General features: G+C 37.9%; 1 protein-coding gene across 1 annotated transcript in view; it reads right to left on the reverse strand.

Annotated features, from left to right (window-relative positions):
• The window catches only part of GUF1 (GTP binding elongation factor GUF1), a 329928-nt gene extending 309314 nt beyond the window's left edge, over positions 1-20614 (reverse strand). Inside the window, exon 1 of the mRNA XM_049834582.1 lies at positions 20611-20614. The gene's annotated coding sequence lies outside the window, so the exon portion shown is untranslated. The remainder of the gene's footprint in view (positions 1-20610) is intronic.
• Positions 20615-20846: the final 232 nt, after the last annotated feature.

Consider the following 20846-nt stretch of genomic DNA (forward strand, 5'->3'; position numbering starts at 1 on the left):
TTAAAGATCTTCTTTCAGAGCTGTAATGGTTAACTTAAAGCCCCTCATTAGGTATGTATAGTTTGGGTTGTTTTTCTGTGAGAGAGTTACTTTGTACTTATCAATGTTGAATTTCATCTGCTACTTTATCACCTAGTCACTAAGCATCATGAGATGAATCAATGTTTCATGAATTTAATGACATATAATAAAGTGTTGTAACAAGAAGCTCAATCTAAATAGCATAAAAGACCATGGGAAAATTACTTGGCAATTCCACTGAAGCAAAATGAAATCTGTTTCCCTATTTAGTGGCTTTTCACACGAAGAATGAATAGCTGCGCATTCAAACTTCAATGAAGTTTTGGGGTGTAAGGAGATTATCTTAGATCCATCTCCTCAGTTTGTATTTTAACGGAAAAGGTGATGTCAGCTGGGATGTTTCAATAGCAGTTGCTGGGTTTGAAAGTGAGGAAACATCAGGCAGGATTCCTAAAGCGGGTCATTTTCTCCTTGCCTTTGTGGAATCTGTGTGACGTGCCTCAGGACACGTCCCTACATCTATGGCAGACTTCACAGCAATGGCAAAAATAAGTTAGGACAGGTCCTTTGATGGTCAGGGAAGTTCTTTATATTTCTACATTCTTTCACAAAGTCTTGCTGTTCTGTGTATCTTGTCTTGTGAAATGATACAGAATTAAGCCATAAATATGCCGTAAATCAAAAAATGATCCAGAAACAATCAAATCAAAATTTTCAGGCAGGGAAACTTTGACTCCTTGAAGTTTATCCATGAGCTTAAAGGAAGATTAAGATTGTTCAGTAAAAAAATCGGCTGCTTCTGAGAGAAATTCTTTTCATAGCCACAAAAACTATCCTCTCCCCAAGTAATTCTGGTATATTAACAGTATGCTTTGAATACGGACTTTATTACAGATGAGTCACAAATCCATAATGCATATGTTTCTGAGGAGATCTAAGGCTTTATTATTATTATTCAGTCCAGTAGGAACAGGCTTCAACATCTCTTGTGAGGCTCTCAGTAATTCATAAAATCAGGGCCTGGTGACCTTAAAAGTTGCTCAATTTTTCTCTGTGAAAATCATTCTGTCTGTAAAATTAGGATTCAACAATTCTGTCACTGCATGGATGAGAAAAAAAGAGAAATATGAGATGAAAACTATGTTCAATGATCTATCGTTTCCATCATTCTAATTCTTCTTGAGGAAGATTTTATTTTTGCTAACCTCGTATTCTGTAGGTTAAGGAAAAGACACTGTTCTGACAAAATGTACACGGTATGTGATCCCCCAGGCTTAGCCTGCAACTCCTAATGATTGCTAATTTAGCCAGCAGACAGGTGCTACACTTTCAAAGCTACTGAAAAAAAAGAAAACTCCGAATACATTTTCTGTCAAGAACTTCAGGGCTTAGAAGAAAAGCAGGATGTCATTTCATGCAAAAGCAGTAATTTCAGTATTTTATGTCATAAAATCCAAGGTCAAAATCATCATGGCAGTGAATAATCCCCAATCATGTGGTTTTATAAGTTTTAAACTAAAAACTAATAATTCTACTCATTAGTACGATGCAGTAAGCCATACTTCTTAATCAATCCATTATGATAAATAGAAATCTGAATCAATTAAGGAAATAGTCACCATAAGAACAGTTTTAAAGCATGGTTCGAAGATAAGATCTTGGTCAAAGTCCAGGATGAAAAAGAAACAGAGTTCCAGCCATGAAGAACAGAAGAGAACAGATGGACTGGGTCAGCGAAAGCTGCCTGCTCCACAACTTCTGTTCACAGAAGTACATTGTACCTTGTTGGCATGGAAAATCTTGCTTAGAAAATGCACAAAGGCAATAGGGACCCAGGCCCTGCTATATATAATCAAGCTGCTAAAAGGCGATACTGAAAGGCATGATAAGAAGTCCCAAAGCTCTTTGTAGTGCCTGTAATGACAGAAAAGGGTTTTACTAATGGACCCATTTGAGTAAGAAGTAAGAAGCAGCAATTATAAGAATTAAGCCAATATATATTAGTAATACTAGCCTATAACAACAACCAGATCTTTCCTGTTGTGCCTGAAATATAGCGACCAAAAACATTATGTAAAAAAGAAAACAGCAATGTCAATAATACTAAAATTTTTCAGTATCAATGCGTCTTAAAAGGACATTTCATACAACTTTGCAAAGCAATTTTAAGAAAATGTGCTTTCCAAAACACAAATTAATATTCAGGAAGACATATGTTAATCAAAAATGAAACCTTTGACAGCATAACAAGCTAAAAATTCTGAGATAAATGGGGACTTTAGAAAATAGCAGAGGTGTTTGAAAATACAAAATGAATTGGAATTTTTTTAATGCTTCTTCCTGGTAATCATTTTAGTGCTTTCAAAACGTTGTTATTTGATTTGAAAAAAGACTGGTGATGCAAATTTAATATCACAGCTATTGCTAAGTCTGTTATAAAACTTTGCAACATATATTGAATGTCATATAAACATTTTCAGCCATCATTTGTCAGATGTCAATGTAAATTGCATTACAATCCCACAAGGAAGTGTGAAAACAACTTGTGCCTCTGCTGAGAAACACTCAGTTTATATGCTTAGCTGTGTTCTGATTTTGTTTATATAATTTCCTGTATTATGCTTAACACTGTAGTATATGAGCATATTTTGTTAGCGTGTTAAGTATGTGCAACGCTTGCCACATGGTATTTGTTTTCTTATCCTGTTCTGCCATAGTTGCATGTGATTTTACATACATACATGTGGTTTTAAATCTGTTACCTAGGTAGAGCTGAGCAAAAGTTTTTCTCAGACCGAGATTCATAATGGCGCTCCCTTCTTTCAGAAGATTTTTCTTTCCTCCTAAAGAGGGTCACTAGTATGGCCCCTCCTGAAATAGTTCTGTTTGCCATGAGCCTAATGATGGAGATCCTTTAAGAAAAAGTAAATTGTCCAGAAAAGAGCTGTCCAGACTCTCTTTGCTAAGGAGAAGAGGCATAGATGACTTGGGAAGCACCTTGGATGCAGAGAAAGAAATCTCAGACAAGGTCCCAGGAGGATTCCACTGCCTTTCTCTCCTTTCTCTATTCCTATTCCTCAGACGTGAGATGCTCCAGGGTGTGAGACTGGCCTTGGGTTGCAAACTGCACAGCTGCAGAAGGATTTCCCACCCCTCTCTGCTACTTGGTGTCTCGAGGAAGATGGGCTCGCGTTACTTGCTGGAGAAGCATGACGGCATTTGGTACAGCTGCTGCATGCTCGGGTCTGCTCTGCCCAGCAGCCTCCTCCTCCTCCACACAGCCCCAGTCTCTTCACTTTGTCTCCAGTGATTCTCAGTTCTGCATTCATGGCCAGTTGCAGGACCCAAAAAGGATTTCTTCCATCAAGAAAAAATACAGTGTGAGCTTTTTCACATTGTATCTAAGGTCTGATTTTGGTGGTTCAATAAAAAAAAATTCCCAGTGTTGGCAGAGTGTCATTGTGAGCAGGAACGTTACCAGCAAAGCCTCCACAGGCAACGGCTGCTTCTCCTGCACCTTCCCTCTGCTCTTTGCCCATAGGAGGTAGGTCTTCAGCTTCCAGGTTTAGTCTCTGCGTTGGCCTGGTCCAGGAGCGGAAGCCTATCTGTGATGCTGGCAGGCTCACAATCCTCTTTAAGAGCCCCAGAGGGAGAACATCACTGAGCGGTTTGAGATAGCTTCTCCGTGAACCGATTGTTTCAAGTAAAATGGTACACCCAGCACAGCCTGCTGCCTGCGTTTGTTCACAAGCTGCTGTGACCGGGGGTTTTTCAGGCTGTCTGCGCTAACCAGAAGTCCTGAGGATATGTTTAGTGTGAACCAGGTGAAGCCTACTGATGCTGACTTTCTGATCAGCGGGGTTAGTTTGCAGACGTCAGCACTGCTCCAGAACCACGTCAGAACAAGACTGGCAAAAATTGTAGAAACTGTGCCTAAAATAGCTGAACTGCAGTGTTTGTCATGTTCTGCTAACATCCCAGAGAGCTCATAAAGCAACTCAGACAAATTACATCATACAAGAATGATGGAAAATAAACAACTTAGAAAACAGAAAGCCAAAAATATCTCCCAGTGTCAATAATGTCAACAGTAACAAAAATAATAATTATATTTCTTTAGCAACTTCTCTCAAAACAGTGGAATGACATTACTGTAAATAACTGAAGGCTCGCGGTATTACCAAAACATTTCATACAGGGAAATGTTTATACAGGATCTTTAGATGGCTAAAAACTGAAGGTTAAGTTTAACAGACTCGTATGTGAAAATTCCTAGTGCCACCTATTGGCAGAAAGGACAAACGTGAGTTAGCGTAGTGCTACACGTCCTGAAATACACTTTTCCTTTAAAAAATGGGGATAATAAATGTTTGCATTTCGCATTTAAAATACTGTTCCAGATTAGAATGAAACCCTTAAGAGGCACACACATAAATGCTCATTTCCGATTAATGCATTTACTTCCCAAGTGCTGCTGCTGCCCAAGAGACGGAGGCAGTGGTATATGATGCCCCGAACTACCAACCCAGAATGAGCCGCCCAACACCCTGAGAGGGCTTCTAAGGCTTCTGACTCATTTTGTAGCATAAATAGCATCCCTTTCTTTTTCCTGAGGTAATTCCTAAATGAAGAGCTTTAATGAAGCCTTGAACAACATACAGTCCTTGCCAGAAACTAATTTGCACTGAACTTTTTAAAGAACTCTGCTGATTGTTTGCCTTTTCATGACAATGTATTTAAGTAACCATAATGTCTGAGGGAAAGTCTATTACTATCTGTTTACCTCAATATTTTGACATTTGAATAGGGACTTTCCTATTTATTCTCTCATACCTCAGCAATAACAACAACAAAAAAAAAAAAAAAAAAAAAGGAAATAATTGTACCTTGTTAGCAGTGTTTATGTACTTAGGACAAGAACGTAGAAAAATAAATTATGGAAAGGAAAAGCTCTTAAGTATGGTTATTGTTTGCATCTAAGTCCTGCCTTTTCTTCTGCTGGTGTGTAAGTGGGAGGCCAGACAGAGGTGGCAAATTGCCTGGCCGAGGATGCCAGCCACACAGGAGTCCTTGCCGCAGCATAGGAGAGCATAGGAGCAAATGTGTACAGTATACAGGGGTGGCAGAGCCTGGTGAGACTTGATCATGCCATCTCCAAAAAATTCGCTTTGCTCAAAATAATGAAGCAGCAGCTTAGCACCTGCAAACCCGAGGACTGAACGCTTCCTGCGGCGTAGTCCAGAGCAACAACTCGTAACGCTGGCGGCACGGGGAGAGGCGGAGGAGCAGAGAGGCTCTGGCAAAGGACGGGGACTTGCTGCAGCAGCTGTGCCCCTGAGTAGCTGTCAGGGATCATGCGTGACCCAAGGGGTGGGTGAAAAGGAAAGGCTCATGGACGAAGGTGTGCTTTGAAAACAGTGACAACGTTTTCATATCACTGTTTTTTAAGCTTACTCATTTTCTTTCTGTTCAGGTGTTAGTTATTCTCACTAAAAGTTTCCATGAAAAATGGAGACAACAGTACAATTGTGGAGATTAAGACAGAAGGGTTTTGCAGGTATCTCTTTCAGAAAATGCTATCTTTCAAGTAACCCAGCAGCAAATGTACTCAGTTCTAAGTATCATACAATTTAGCAGCAATTCAGGACTTAGTTCAAACAGTTAATGAACTACAGCACACAGTAAATTGTGGAAAAAGGTGCTAAAATTGAATTTAAATACATATAGACAAGTACCATACAGTATATTTTAAGATTTTGTCATGAATTGGTGCAATATTTTCAAAGATGTGAATGTAAATTAAATTTGTATACTTTTCTATTTGAAGTCGTTCTGAAGACACTTCTATTGCTGTGCTTATGAGAATGAAATTTAGTATCTTTAGTCTTCCACCTTGTTTTTAGGAAACCAACCTTCTGTGTGTCAGGGGAGGGAAAGCTAGGGCTAGAAAACCTACAAAAAACAGTAGATATCAGATGACTTTGAAGTTGTTGACAAACTTCAAGGATTAAGAGAAGACAAAAGCTTTTTAATAGTATTAATGAGTTCAGGTTTCAATACGGACTCCTAAACTCCAAACATTGGCAGAAGCAATTCACATAAAATATGTATTAATAAATATTTACATGATAATTTATTTTATTTGTAAAATATATTAGCTAGGAAAGCATATATATTTAAAACAGACTTCTCAAAATGAAGGCTTTAATATCAACCTCATTAATTATGTGTGCTTACTCTGAATTTAACCTCTTGGACAGCTGAAAAGGGGCTTTCAGTACGGCTTTGAAGGCAATGTGAATGCACTTATCGTTTTTACCAAATTGGATTTTAATGAGTATCAAATTAGACATCCATTTAGTATTTTTCTAGGTTTGCATTGGTTTCCAGATCCAATCTAAAGGAAAAATAATGAGAGAGTGCAGAGTTTTTGGAGCCTGCTGAACAGAGATAAAAGATGGATGATAAGAGGCTGACATGCTCCATTTAACCTATGGCAAAAATTTGCAGGTAGTGAACATACACATACAAAACCCATGCCTGTTAATAGTTTGTACTCTGTTTCATTCTTAAATAAATTTCTTCTGAATGCCATGGGAAATAGCTATGACTGTACATTTATCTGAGATGCACAGGTATTGAATAGCCACACGGCAGTCTCATGATCCATATAGATAGAGCAGTCTCAAGGTATTAACAAATAATTAATGTTGCTGCATGTATGCTGTGCCCCATTTTTCACAGCATCCTCAGAGATGACATTTCCAAGCTGTTGGCGCTGATGCTGGTTGTCCCTTAATACTAAAACCCCCAAATAAGTATTCGTTATGTTCTCATCACTTAAAGCTTGTAAACAATAATAAAATGTGCAACTGCAATCCCCGCTGTTTGCCTTCCTTCTCATACTGTGCAAGCAGTAAGATGGAGAAATTGAACCCACTGCTATATGAAAAATGTAACTTGTAGGTATAACAGTGAGTATTGCTATATCTTTTCTAAAGACTGCTTAATCATACTGGCAGTCAGGAAAAAATTCAGATTTTTTTTTAAAAAGAAAAGTCTGCTTGCCCAGAAACATAACAACTCCTACTGTTACAATCAACCATATCACAAAATCTTTTTCATCAGCTGCTGGAGAAACACCTTGAAGCATGCTGGAGTTCTTATCTTCACCATCATCAATAAAAAGAATCATTCCAGAACCTCTCCCAAGTTTGAATGGAACTGTTGATCTTTCAAGTTGATAATTAAAGCTCTGGGGGGAAAAAAGTGATTAATTTGATAGGGCAATGGTATGGGAAGAGTATTTGGAAAGGGAAGGGGTGAGAGGCAACTGGATAAGCGGGCTGTTACAATTCTGGCCATAGCTATGGGCTTTGCAGTGACAGTCTTAGCTCCTGAATACTCAATACATCAGAGTTGTAGGCTAAACATTTTCACTCTTCTGAAAAAAGGAAATGAGCAAGACTAATCTGGAAAGATTCTAAAATGTTCATTTGACCTGAGAAAAAGATGATTATCTGGGGGCTTTCAACTTCCCTTTTTTTTTTTTTTTTCTTTTTTTCTTTTTTTTTCTTTTTTTCCCCTCCAAATTTCTTTCTCATTCCTACCTGGCACATAATTGACCTTCAATACCTCTGTTTGGTTTCTTCTATGGTCTGATATACCCACATTTCTTTATGCACCTTGCATTACGCACAGATGCAAAAGATAGCCCCGAATAAAGTGTCTAGGGCACTGGCAGTGCAGTTGCTACATGAGAGCAGAGCTTCCCCTGGCTCTCAGGGCTTGGCTGGGACCAGGACTCCAGTCGCCAGCTCCTTCCAAACAGCCCCCACAGACATGTGTTTTGCTGGGTGCCCTGTTTATTTTCCACTGCCATTATTTTCCAAGGCAAACTGGGCACGTGAAGTTCACTGCCTATCTGCCTCCTGCTCCCATTAGTATGTCTGTTCTTTAACCTTTTGACTTTCCTGCATCTATGATTCTTTTCACCTTCGTCAGGTTTTTTTCCTTCATATGTAACTGCAAAGTGCTGAATTAACTGAGGCCTTTAAGGAGCAGGCAGTCCATACACCATAGGAACATTTATTTTTCATTGTTCTGGTCGCAATAAGATTTCCAAATGCGAAGAGTTGACATGTAAATTTCTAATCTAATATATATCATCAAATCATCTTTGCTGTTGTTCACGTAAGACATACACACACACAACAGAAACTAAGGGGCCACAACATTCACTGAACAGAACCCGCAATATCGAACACGATATGGTAACATTTCACTGACTCTAGAATTACATTTTTAAAAATTCTGATAAATATCATCATTTACAGACATAGCATAAATTATAGTTTTTCCTCTGCTACTTATATGTCACAGACATTCATGTTTTTCATTTCAATTATTTTATTAACTTAAAAGATCTTTTAGGAAAATTCTTCTGGCATTTTATGTTATTTGGACAGCTTGCAGTCCCACCTGCAGTTTATCATCACTTTGGCACTGAATTTGTCTTTGACCTTTCCAAATCTAGATAATTCTGCCAGGCCATCAGCCAAGAATTACATTGGATAGAGATAAGCTACTATTCAAAATCACAAGCAACTTTGGTGGGTTATGACACATAAAAATTATTATAGACTTTGTAAAAATAACCTGTAGTGAGGGACTTTTGAGTAAACAGGAATCACTGTCTGCCAAGAGAAATGTATGTCTGATATGTATTGTATTCCTTAAACTGAAAAAAAGAATACATTGGAAGCGCTTCTCTAGTCATTAAACTAATCACCAGGGCTTCTTGTCCTTGAAGGCAAAGAACCAAAAAAAGATAATCAGGAGTCATTTTACAGCAGATAGATAAACTATCATGAATGGCATGTCCGTTAAGTGGATTTTCTGAGACGCTCAAAGGGAAATGCGAACTGAGACCTGACAACCTACCAATAGGAATGGTTTGGATTAAGGTTTGTCTTAAAAAACTATAGCTGGTCAGAGACAGAGCACAAATCTAGAAGGTAAGTTTCAAAATAGGGAATTTTGCTGAGCCAGAAGACCAGGGAAAAAAAAAGTTTGGACTGAATGTGAGCAAGTGTGTTTTATCTTTGATGTAAAGTATGTGTTTAAGTACCTTCTTTCACTTACCCTGTCAAAAACCTGCAACTTTCAGGAAGAATCCTCTCTGGTCATGAATTTATGTTACTCTTGATGATCTTGAGATTTAAAATCAAATTTCATAAATTAAGATGATGTTTGAACATATTTCATAAAGGAAAGGAAAATTTCATAAAGGACTTCAAACTTGAGAACCCTGGATTAGTTCTAAGTAAAAGCAGAAACCGAAACTTGCTGAATTAGTAGGGAAGGGAAAAAAATCCCTTTCTGTTTATGTTTCTAGCCAGCCCTAGTCTTTATTTGTTAGATTTTCACCATGAATCTGTTTAATTAAAGGAGAATTTCAAGAAGTTGTGTTACAGGCGAGGTTTAGTTTAGCATATTGCTTTTCTCAACCCCATTCATGCTTTTACTTTCCAATGTGCAGACACTATTTGCTCAGCATGTTTTTTGCCATAGTAATGTCAGCTGCAAAAAGCAGGACAGCAGCAGTGCTTCTCATGGTGTTACATCTGCAAATGCTTAATGAATAGTGCAGCTTGCATGATTTCAATACATTTTTAATTACGTTTGGCAGAAAAGAGAAGGCATGAGCTAGCTTCAAATGCATCTCAGTCAGATCCGTGGTATTTAAGCAAGAAATTGCCTCGCTGGAATAAAAAAATTGTCTAATTGTTTCAGAGAATTCACACTAGGATTAAGCTTTCTAAGTATTCACGTAGATAACCGTGGTCCATTTTCTTTTATTTTACCCAAGGACTTTTGCAGTCACATATGCCAAAGTGTCCACTGGTAATGAGAACGTTGCATGTTATTTATTAGTGAAAGTGATCGTGTCAGTCAGGGAAAGAGATCGTAACAGTGTAGTCCGTGACAGCCATATTATGACTGTAAGATGGCTCTGACCGGTAGTGTGCTGACTTGAACGGTGTTTTGTTCATAGGCCAAACTCCTCCTTTCCCTCCCACCTTTGGCTAAGTCTCCACTCACCACTGGTGGTAGAATCATTTGCAGAATGTCGGCAAGATGTTTTCAGGAAAAGGTACCAAAAATAACTTTTCTTGCTTGAGTGGATGACTTTGGCTACACATTGCTACCAACACGTTGGTGACCAAACAACACATGGGGCCCTCTGGCCAGCGGCTCAAATGCAGCAAATCAGAACTACAACATCCCCTTTACAATTTTAATTTGTTCCTCACACTTTGTATCACACTCTTACTGGTTGTCATCTTCTAGCATGTATCTATTAGGCACTTTTTGAGCTAATTAATTATTCATAAGCTAAGTATTTAGATAAACATTATTGAGAGATCTCTAGATCTTATTTTGTGTAATGCCATATTATAGACTTTTCTGTAGATTCTTACATGATGTTCTCTAATGAACCACAAGATATCCTACTTGTTCATTTGTTATAGCTCATGCCTAAATATTCCTATTACCTGCCTGGCACTGCTACAGAAATGAGACTTTTCGTGTAGACCTTGTAGCCTACATCTAACTCTATTTTCACCTTTTCTCTGCAAAACTCCTTCCTGCCATGCAATGTTCCCCAAACCAGACAAACTACCAATCACTTACCCTTCATCCTCAACTTGTACTCAACTTTCTTATGTTTGTCTGCTACAAAACTGAAACCTCATGACAAGCCCATCTAGTAAAATGTAAATGCATTCAAAGTGTATACCTTTAACAATTCAGATAAAAATATTTTGGATACGTTCTCTCATGTTTGCTCTTCCCATCTCCATACTCCTCTGCCGCATTTATAGACAAGAATTATAATCCCTACGAGATTTTGTTCTGCTAGGCTGAAAAATCAAGCTTTTCTAGCCCCCTGTCACACAGTAAGCTCTCCAGTCTTTTACCATCCTAGCAGTCTTTCTCTCCACCTGCTTAGTTCAGTATTTCCTCAACATATGAGGGTAAAATTGTAACAAATGATATGCCCAGCCTGTGATACCTTAACATTAATACTTTACTGTCATGATCATTTTATACCGGAAATAACTCTTCTTAAGACTTAATCTGCCCGACACATGGCCACTTTGTGCTAGCGGACTTGGTCATCTTTGAATTTTTGCATCTAGAGAGTTCCCACTTCATCAAAAAGTCCTATGTGTACTTTGCATAATGTGCTGCTATCTGCACCATTTCTCTGAGCTCTTATTCTTTTTCTCCAGGCTTTGAGGGCATCCAGATCTTCCTGTGTAATATCATGATCTTTGTTTTAACACTGTTTTTCAACCCAGCATCTCTGGGAACTTTTTAGTAGGCTCTTGCTCTTTGTGATGAAGTCATTAATACTAATTGCATGCTTTTCATGGGAAAACAGATTTATTATGCAGCCACTGTTCTCTAAATAGAATGCACAGTTCTCTTGATTTTAACAACAACCTGCAGCCAGCATTCACAGTCGATAACAATTTGCAGATAAAAATCAATCAGCCATACTTGACTAGGCTATATAACTGTCCTACCATGCTTAACTAGGCTTGTAAAATTACCGCTTATCCAAAATTCCTGCTGCTTTTATTTACATAATCTTTTTCCCTTCTTTTTTTGTTAGTGATTTGAATACTCATGAAAGTGAGTAATTTCTTACACCAGAATTAAGACTGAAGCTAACCTTCTATTATATGTTGAATTTTCAACCTTTATGCCTAAAGGGGAAAAAACCACTGAAAAATGTATGTGTTTCCTTTCAGAAAAAGATGCTTCTGAGACTTTCAAATATTTTGGAAACTATTAGAAAGAAAGACCTATCAGATGTTATTTTAAATCCCCTTTATCACTGAATTCCTGATTATCTTACTAAATTATTTTATGTTCATGAAGCTCATCATATATTCAAAATGTCTGGGCTTGTACTGGACTCTGCTGGGATAAGAAATGCTTTTTACTCTTTTGTTTGTGGGGTGTGACCCAGGAGATTTTAAAAATCTATAAAATCAATCACTTGGTTTTTGTAAAAGCATTTTGAGATACACAGCTGAAAATAGCTGTATAACAGTCAAGTAAGTTTATATAAATCCCATACTACATCAAGGAGAGAAGACACTAATTTAGCATTTTTATTAGAACAAGGAGGTCAAAAAGTGCATGGAAGAAAATCCAGAGAGGCCCTGAGTGCAAAGACTAATCATTTTTCCCAAGCTCCATCAGGAAGCAAGAAGCATTGGAAAAAAAATCATCCTGCTATGTTGTAAGTTAAGGCTTGCTTGCCAAGTTTTACCTTTCTTATACAGTTTGTGGAGCAAGTCAAAAAAAGGTTTTCTTCTGTGAGATGTCACTAGGGAAACGGCATGTGCTGAGGTCTGCTGTCTCTGAAGTGAACGGATACAGATACATCCATTTTCTTTCTCCTCTCTCTGGAGTTACCTCTAGATCCAAGGGGTAAAACTTGTGCAGAAATCAAAACAGCATAAACACTGAAGTTAAGCATAAGTACCCTTCTGGATATGAATCAGTGTACGCCACCTTGCAGAATGGGATTTTATAAAGACTATTTTTGAAGCAGAAGTACCACTGCAGGGAAATGCTCAGCTACCTGAGCCTTATCTCTCCCTGCACCAGCCATGAGAATTAGGAATTTACTGTGCTCTCATGCTGGAGTCCTCAGCCAGCTGCAGAAGCAGAGGGTTTGCCTTGCTGGAACAGCTGAACACCACATAGCTCTTTCAACATTGTGTCTCTGAGAATATACTATAACTGATGCTTCAGAGGAAAGTATAATCCATAATACCAGATATCTTGGGAACAATTACTTTTACTTGTCAGGAGAAGTGAGGAGTTAATATCCTAAACAATAAGGAAGAATGATATCTTCCACAGGGAGTTTTGCAGGTTAGTTGCACTTCGCACAAAAAAGTATTCCCCTGAACCATTTCAAATATATTACTTTTGCTGTCTGTGAATGCTTTCCCATATTTATATTATGGGAAGGGCACTGGACTAATCTTATTTTTATGATTTCTAATTTAATATATATCTTTACCACAGCAGCTTTCACTCTCTTAAAAAACCTACCTCCCTCTTCCCCCCACCCCCCCACCCCCCACCCCAGCCCTTCAAACTAATTAGTCCTGCTGCTTTTAATCTTTCCTTGTAGGGAAGTTCTTCATCTTCTTGACTTTAATAATTTTGATTGCCCTTCTTAGGACTTTTTGTATATGTGAGAAGTTTTAAATTGGTCCCTCTGATATGTAATGCTTTGCATTTCTCCATGTTGAATTTCAGTTGCCATTATGTAGCCTAATTGCATAAGAGCTTTCGAAAGTTGTTCCTCTTTCAGCCCAAAGCTTGTCAAACCTAAATAATTTCATCCTTATAAAGCCTCATGACAATGAGGAACATTAGAGAATTAAAAGGAAGACCACGTCATTGATTACAGAGTAGAAAATAATCAGAGGATAGTAATTTCTGTGTATTACATTACTGCACAAGAGCATGTGAAAGTAACTGAGAGACAATACAAGCTCACTGTAAAAGAAAAGGGGGTTCGCTCCCCACCTCTCCCAGTTTAGAAGAACATGTCTGTTGTTACACATCTTCTTTGCAAGATGTGATGGTGGAATTTTCTGAAACTTTCCTCCAGGTTCCTCCAGTGACACTTGATCACACCAAAACTGAAAACATTCTTCATATATATAAAACCTTATAAATACATCCATACACACATACACACACACGAACACACACGAGAGAGGGGGAAATATAATGAATTAATTTATCTAAAGAAATGACACAAGGCAATGCCACAGCATGTGTCAAGAAATTCTCTTTTTGTGTCTTGACAAAAAACACAGAGAAAATATTTTGAATACATGAGATATCTTCAAACTTGCCAAAACAAAGCAACTTTTCAATAAAAATATTCAGATAGGATTATGTATTTCAGAAATAAATGATAGTTGCTCTTCATATTGTATGAGATACATTTTCTGTGACTTGTCATAGAAGAAAACGGGTATTTCTACAATGCATTTTAAGGATATCCCTGACATTACATTTGAGCCCATTTTCTCCCACAAAACCTTAGGTGCACAACCTCATGGAAAACTTATTTACTGGTTCTGCCTTGAAATTCAAGGTTAGTTTGAGTCGTCTCTCCTCAAACACAAGTTGTAGTGAAAGACTTTACTGGCAAATGTTCTAATTGCTATAGCTTTTGTAAGAAATGTTTCAGAGAACTTAGTGGCACATTCAGAAAATACTACTGAATATTGGCAACTTGATTTACTAAGAATTAGGAATCTATTTCAGCCAGAATACTCCCAAGAATGTTTAAAGGTTGCAAGGAAACCGAAAATCAATCAATAACTGATGTTTACAAATTCAGTTTAATTTGTTTGCTTCTGTAAATAATTCACACTGGTAAAAGCATTCCTCTTCACTTAGGAAGGGCCACCTTAGAAATGATACATAAAATTTTGCATGTACCTCTATAGATTTCTACAAATATCTGCATTTTTCTCTTGCAAACCATAACTCCAACAGTCATTTGATAACATATAGAAACTGTTTCTTTCACTGAGATTACTTTCCATCCTCTTTTCCCATTAAAAGAGGTTGTTTACCTTCTGGTGACTACTTCCAAGTACTTCCAGTTTAGGATCAACTTTTATTTAAATTCTATATTCCTGTTTCAGAATCTTATTAAGGAGTGATTTCTCCAACAGCTTTAATTTTGCCTTCAACTTTTACATAGTTTATATTTCTATTTACAGCAGCTAGATAATGTTTCTTTCCTAGTGAAGTGAGTTAAATCAGTGGAAAACTATTATAGAAACCTTATTTAAACAAGATAATATAAGAGACAACTCCTAATCACGAGCTTTACTGTAAGTTTTCTGTTTTACATATTCAAAAGCTATGTGTAAGAGAAAAAACATTATCAATCCCTTTTACTACAAGCCTCATCCAATCCAGTGCTCACCAAAAAAATATAGTATCAAAGGCAGAATTTATGTTATATAATCAAATTATGGCAACATCATATGCAGTGGTCACAAGCTGTAGCAAGGGAGTATGGGGTGAAGATGGGGATCAAAATGAGAGTGATTAAGCACTGACACTTGTTACCAAGCAAAGTTTTGGACTCTTCACTCCTGGAGATTTGCTTCACTGAATTTACAATTTGCTAAGTGTCGTGGTTTAACCCCAGCCAGCAACAAAGCACCACGCAGCTGCTCACTCACTCCCCCCCATCCAGTGGGATGGGGGAGAAAATCGGGAAAAAAGAAGTAAAACTCCAGGGTTGAGATAAGAACGGTTTAATACAACAAAAAAGAAGAAACTAATAATGATAATGATAACACTAATAAAATGGCAACAGTAATAATAAAAGGATTGGAATGTACAAATGATGCGCAGGGCAATTGCTCACCACCCGCCGACCGACACCCAGCCAGTCCCCGAGCGGCGATTCCCCGCCCCCGCCACTTCCCAGTTCCTATACTAGATGGGACGTCCCATGGTATGGAATACACCGTTGGCCAGTTTGGGTCAGGTGCCCTGGCTGTGTTCTGTGCCAACTTCTTGTGCCCCTCCAGCTTTCTTGCTGGCTGGGCATGAAAAGCTGAAAAATCCTTGACTTTAGTCTAAACACTACTGAGCAACAACTGAGAACATCAGTGTGTTACCAACATTCTTCGCATACTGAACTCAAAACATAGCACTGGACCAGCCACTAGCTGAAACCAGGACATAAGCAATTTGTTCGAACTTTGAAGTTAGCACACTTTTAGCAGCAGTACAGGTTTGATCATCTCCAGAGATCCCTTCCAAATGAACTGCATTGTAGTTCTAAGCACCCACAAATTTTGACTGGCCATGAAAATGTAGGAAAGTTGTAAGTCTTGCAGAACATTTTTAAGTGTCATTTTAAAGGGTCAGTGTTGATCCAGAATATCAGTTGGGGCTGCTGGGACGTTTTCATTTTGACACGTGTGACACTAATGTAGTCACATGGCTTTTGGCTGGTGCAGACTGATGGTGACGTGTGTTTGAACTTGCCTGCAAAACGCACCTCATCACCAACATACTATGCCCATCAGACTGGAAACCCCAGAGTGCTGAGAAACCCCGGGGGACTCTGTAGACTTAGAGTCCCGGTGAGATTTATGAGTTACCTGACAGCTCAGGGCCAGCCATTTCTGGGGCTGCAAAACTGCAGAGTCCTAAAAGCAGAATTTTTAGACATGAAGTTTAATAATCTCCCTGTTTAATATAGAGCGAGTGAAGGGCAGCCTTTTGGGACTGTACTTGTCAACTTGGATACCTAAGATCTTTTTCTATTTAGCCATTAGTTTACAGGCTTTTAGGTATAACTTGGAAATTGTTTTTACATTCTGAGATATTTAAACACATTGCATTTTGGTTGCCCTGCTGATTTTATTTTAATGGAAGTGCATAAATTCAGTTCCAGTATAGGGGATCATTACCTATTCTACAATGTAAGAATACAAAACTTTAAAATCAGTAATACATGCTGCTCAATTTGTGTATTAGAGAACTCTTACCTCTATATACCCAGGATACCTTGCAATAGTACTTAAACTAGTCTTACATGGGTGACTAATAAAAAGATTGCAAAAAACTTGGACTTTAATTTATTATGATGAAAAATTCCATAGTCATTGTCACAACAGGCTCATGCTTTTATTGTTTCTTTAGAAACAGATGTTTGCCTTAGTTCAAAACCTGAAGCAAGAAACAGTTCATGCAAAGGAAATCCTGAATTGCATTATCTATCTGCAAAATGTTATTTATTAGTTGTTACAGTATATATGTTTTCTCTGTCTACATATATTTTGCTTTTTGTATTTTATAATGTCCAATGGAAATATTACATTCTTCTAATCATAATGGATATTTTACTAGTTTACATCAAGGAAATGATCTAAGCTTCACATTTTGAAAAAAATCAAACTTATTTCTATTGAAAGGACCAAAGGAATGTTTGAGTTAGTCTTCTGTGGAAAAGGAATGATCATTACATAGATAACTTGTCTCATGCATCTGCACAGCCAGAATCTCTCAGCAGTCTTTTTCCTGTTCCACCAAACACCCCTTGAGCTCTGACTTCAGAGCCTTTACTTCATTCCATTTGCTTCCCAATAGACTTTCACTACCTTTGTGAGTTAGTTACCTTGTGGAAACAACTGACTTTTATAAAGCAAAAAGGGAATTTTACAGGACAAACTAGAATATCTCATCTGGATGCTAGCAAATGAAGCAGTCAGAGGAACCAGAACACCGGCCAGGCTGGTAGTAACTATTTATTTAGCTTACTTGGGAATCTCAATCAGTAATTAGGGTGTTACTGCCAGTATCTATACACATATGTAATTTTAGCTTCTGAGCTCACACACAGCCTCTTTCTCTGCAACAAAATTGCCTTTAGTCCTCAAAGTTCCCATCAGTTTAGTGAAGCATATATCCTCTACTGGCCACAGCCTTTGCAGGTGTCGGAGGGTCTATTTGCCTCCCATAGCTGTACCTGAACTGCTGGTCAGAAAACAGCTGGTGAGAAATACTGTCCCTGAAGCAGAACGAGGGCAGCAGATGGAGCGGGTTTGGGTTCTTTCTAAGGATGTTTCTGAAATGCAGCCTAGATGTTGTTACAGAAAGTACCTCAGTGCAAACGACCACCTAGTAGGAAAAGTATGGGCAAGGGATTGCTGCAAAAGAATACAGAGGAGGAAAATGGAGCTGCTCTGCACTGCTCAACACAGAGACTGTGAGCTGTAAGTCAGGTGAGTGTGTGACCGAGTGTTTCCCTTGGGAATAAAAGAATTAAAGAGCATACAGTTTGGGGAGATCCCAGACTGGACAAGAGGGCCTCTGGGATGAGGGGCATAACACTGACTCCTCTAATGTTGAAGAGAGTTATCCCCAAAAAGCAAGACTACATAGAATATTCTGCAGAGGTGCAAGTTCATGCACAGTAGCCTTTGGTCTTCTCAAATCAGCGTCATCAAAAAGACACATTAGGAGAGAAGAATCTCACATGTCTAGCAGCTGGGCCATGCAGGAACATTTCTAGTGTTTGAGCAATTTCAGCACAGCTTTCACCTCTCCCAGTTTTTAATGAGGCTGCCATGAAGGCACATTACTGAGACTTCCAAAAAATACTTTACCAGTATCTAAATTAATGCCTTCTTTCTTTTCAATTCAAATATAGCTAAAGATGCAAAACATTACTTTTCAGGAAGCGCCATGCTATGTCCTGTTCTGGGCTAACATGTTTTTATTCATGTGGACAATGTTTTTGAAGATCAGATTCTCTGCCTGAAAAGTGGGGGCTACAACTATGCTTGAATACTGCTTTTGAATCATAGTCTTGGAAAGGTATGTTATGCACAGTATAAGGAGAAGTTAAAATAAGGATACACAATAAAATGGTTATCTAGTAAAATAGGCTACTAACTAGCTGTCTCTGCCTACAGACTCTCTCCTTCCTTCCCCTTCTAACACCATAAGGGGATTTTTGTTTAGGTTTCTGCACTGCTTTGTGCTTATACTTGGGGCTTTTTTTTTTTATATCTATATAAATGCTGTCCTTTGAAAATTTTTTCTTTGGAAACTGTTTCCTAGCAACAACATATTTATCATTCTCAGGCAAGGAAATGACATATTGCCATTCCGATATACTAATTGTGATTTTTATTTTTTTCAGACAAGGAAATAGCATGCACTCAGGGCAACATTAAATTAGAAGGAACAGAATTAAAAAGGAATAATGGCAAAGACAATTGGAAAAAAAGCTGATCGTATTTATTCGCATATGATGATGGAGTTTCCTCCCAGTGAGGCTGTTGCTGACATACCAAAACAAAGTAATAGTTCCCAGACACCTATAACTGACAAGTATTCATTATTATTAAAAAGCAAGAAGTTAGAATAAGGTAAATTTAATGTTTTTTTAATATAACTCTGAAGGTATTTTATAACAGAAGTATACTTTATCTTTCTTTGTTAACATCAGCAACATGTCCTCTGCTTGTATCTGATGCACATGAAGAGAAGAGATACATGTATTACTGGTTAGTGACTATAGGTCTTTAATTCCAGTAATAAATGTCATACAGTAACTGTCAGAGATTAACCTGCCATTAACCTTGTGGGGGAGGTCATTAGGATGGCATTTTGTTACCTTTTGTTCTGTGCTTTCAATGCATCCATTTTCAAATATTTCTCAGCATGAACTTCAGAGACACTTAAGAAATTAAACTTTAAATTTTTTTTACGATTATTCTACATGTTTTGTTACTAAACAGGTGAAAGAATATTATCAGGGTGCCTTATCTTGAAACCAGACCATTTTGGTCTTCTCATAACTGAGGATGCTCAGCAGGATGGCTGTCCTAAACGGTTCTGCAAAACTCTGTGTCCATATGTGGCCGAGTGCAAATATTATCTGAAGAAATAGAGGAGAACGATTCCTCTAATGCAAAAATACTAGTAGAATAAATAGCATGATAAGAATGTTCCTTCAGAAATCTATAGATATGCATGGTTTATTATGCTTTGTATTACACTTTCCTGTATATTGGCACCAGACTGGATGTACAATACTCATTTGATCTTAAGTGTTCAACTGTGTCATACTGGACTTTGAGGTTTGTGTTTCCTCTTTTTTTCCCTGAGATTCCCTGTCCTTTTAGTGATCGATGAGGCAAACAATTTAAGTGTGTAGGCATTGAAGGCAAAATACACTGTGAGACTAGTGGGAGAAAACAAACTGATTTTAAATGAAAGGACAAAATTCATTATTGGTGGAAGAACAAATATTATTTCTATATTTCTTTTTAATTACACAAATCATCACTTACAAACTGCTCAGGATATCAGCTTGACTGCTGCACAGCCAGAAAATTAAGTAAGAAATGTTAAATAACTTTCATTTAACAGTGAAATTTTGTATTTAAAACGTCTCATAAGTATTTTCATCAACTCCTTTTGTCATGATATTATTGATCAGAGAAGCAGGAAGAAAACTAAAGCAGAAGTCAGCTGTGAATTTTGAACCGTGAGAGATGTGCTATCCATGAATAGCCCAATTTAAAAAATCAGTACAGAAAAATTATTTATTGTATGTTTAAACTTGAGCAACTTTGTAAAATATGGGAAATACTTTACAATAGCAGTGGAAAAATCTCTCTTATTCTGAACTTGCTCACAAAGAAATAAATAACAGCAATAGTTGCCTGTAAAAAACAGAGTCTATAGTGCTGCTTTTAACATATTTTCATAGTTTTATGAGGTGGGAAGCAGCAGTTCTCAAAACAAATCCATTTTGTTAACAAGCAGACACATTCATAGAATCATAGAATCATAGAATCATTTAGGTTGGAAAAGACCTTTAAGATCATTGAGTCCAGCCATCAACAATGCCCACTAAACCATGTCCTGAAGTACCTTGTCTATGCGCTTTTTTAATACCTCCAGGGATGGTGACTCAACCACTTCCCTGGGCAGCCTGTTCCAATGCCTGACAACCCTTTCAGTAAAGAAATTTCTCCTAATGTCCAATCCAAACCTCTCCTGCCACAGCTTGAGGCCATTTCCTCTTGTCCTATCACTAGTCACTTGACAGAAGAGACCAGCACCCACCTCACTGCAACCTCCTTTCAGATGGTTCTAGAGAGCAATAAGGTCTCCCCTCAGCCTCCTCTTCTTCAGGCTAAACAGCCCCAGTTCCT

Source organism: Accipiter gentilis, chromosome 3 (genome assembly GCF_929443795.1).
Source record: "Accipiter gentilis chromosome 3, bAccGen1.1, whole genome shotgun sequence".
Classification (NCBI taxonomy): Eukaryota; Metazoa; Chordata; class Aves; order Accipitriformes; family Accipitridae; genus Astur; species Astur gentilis.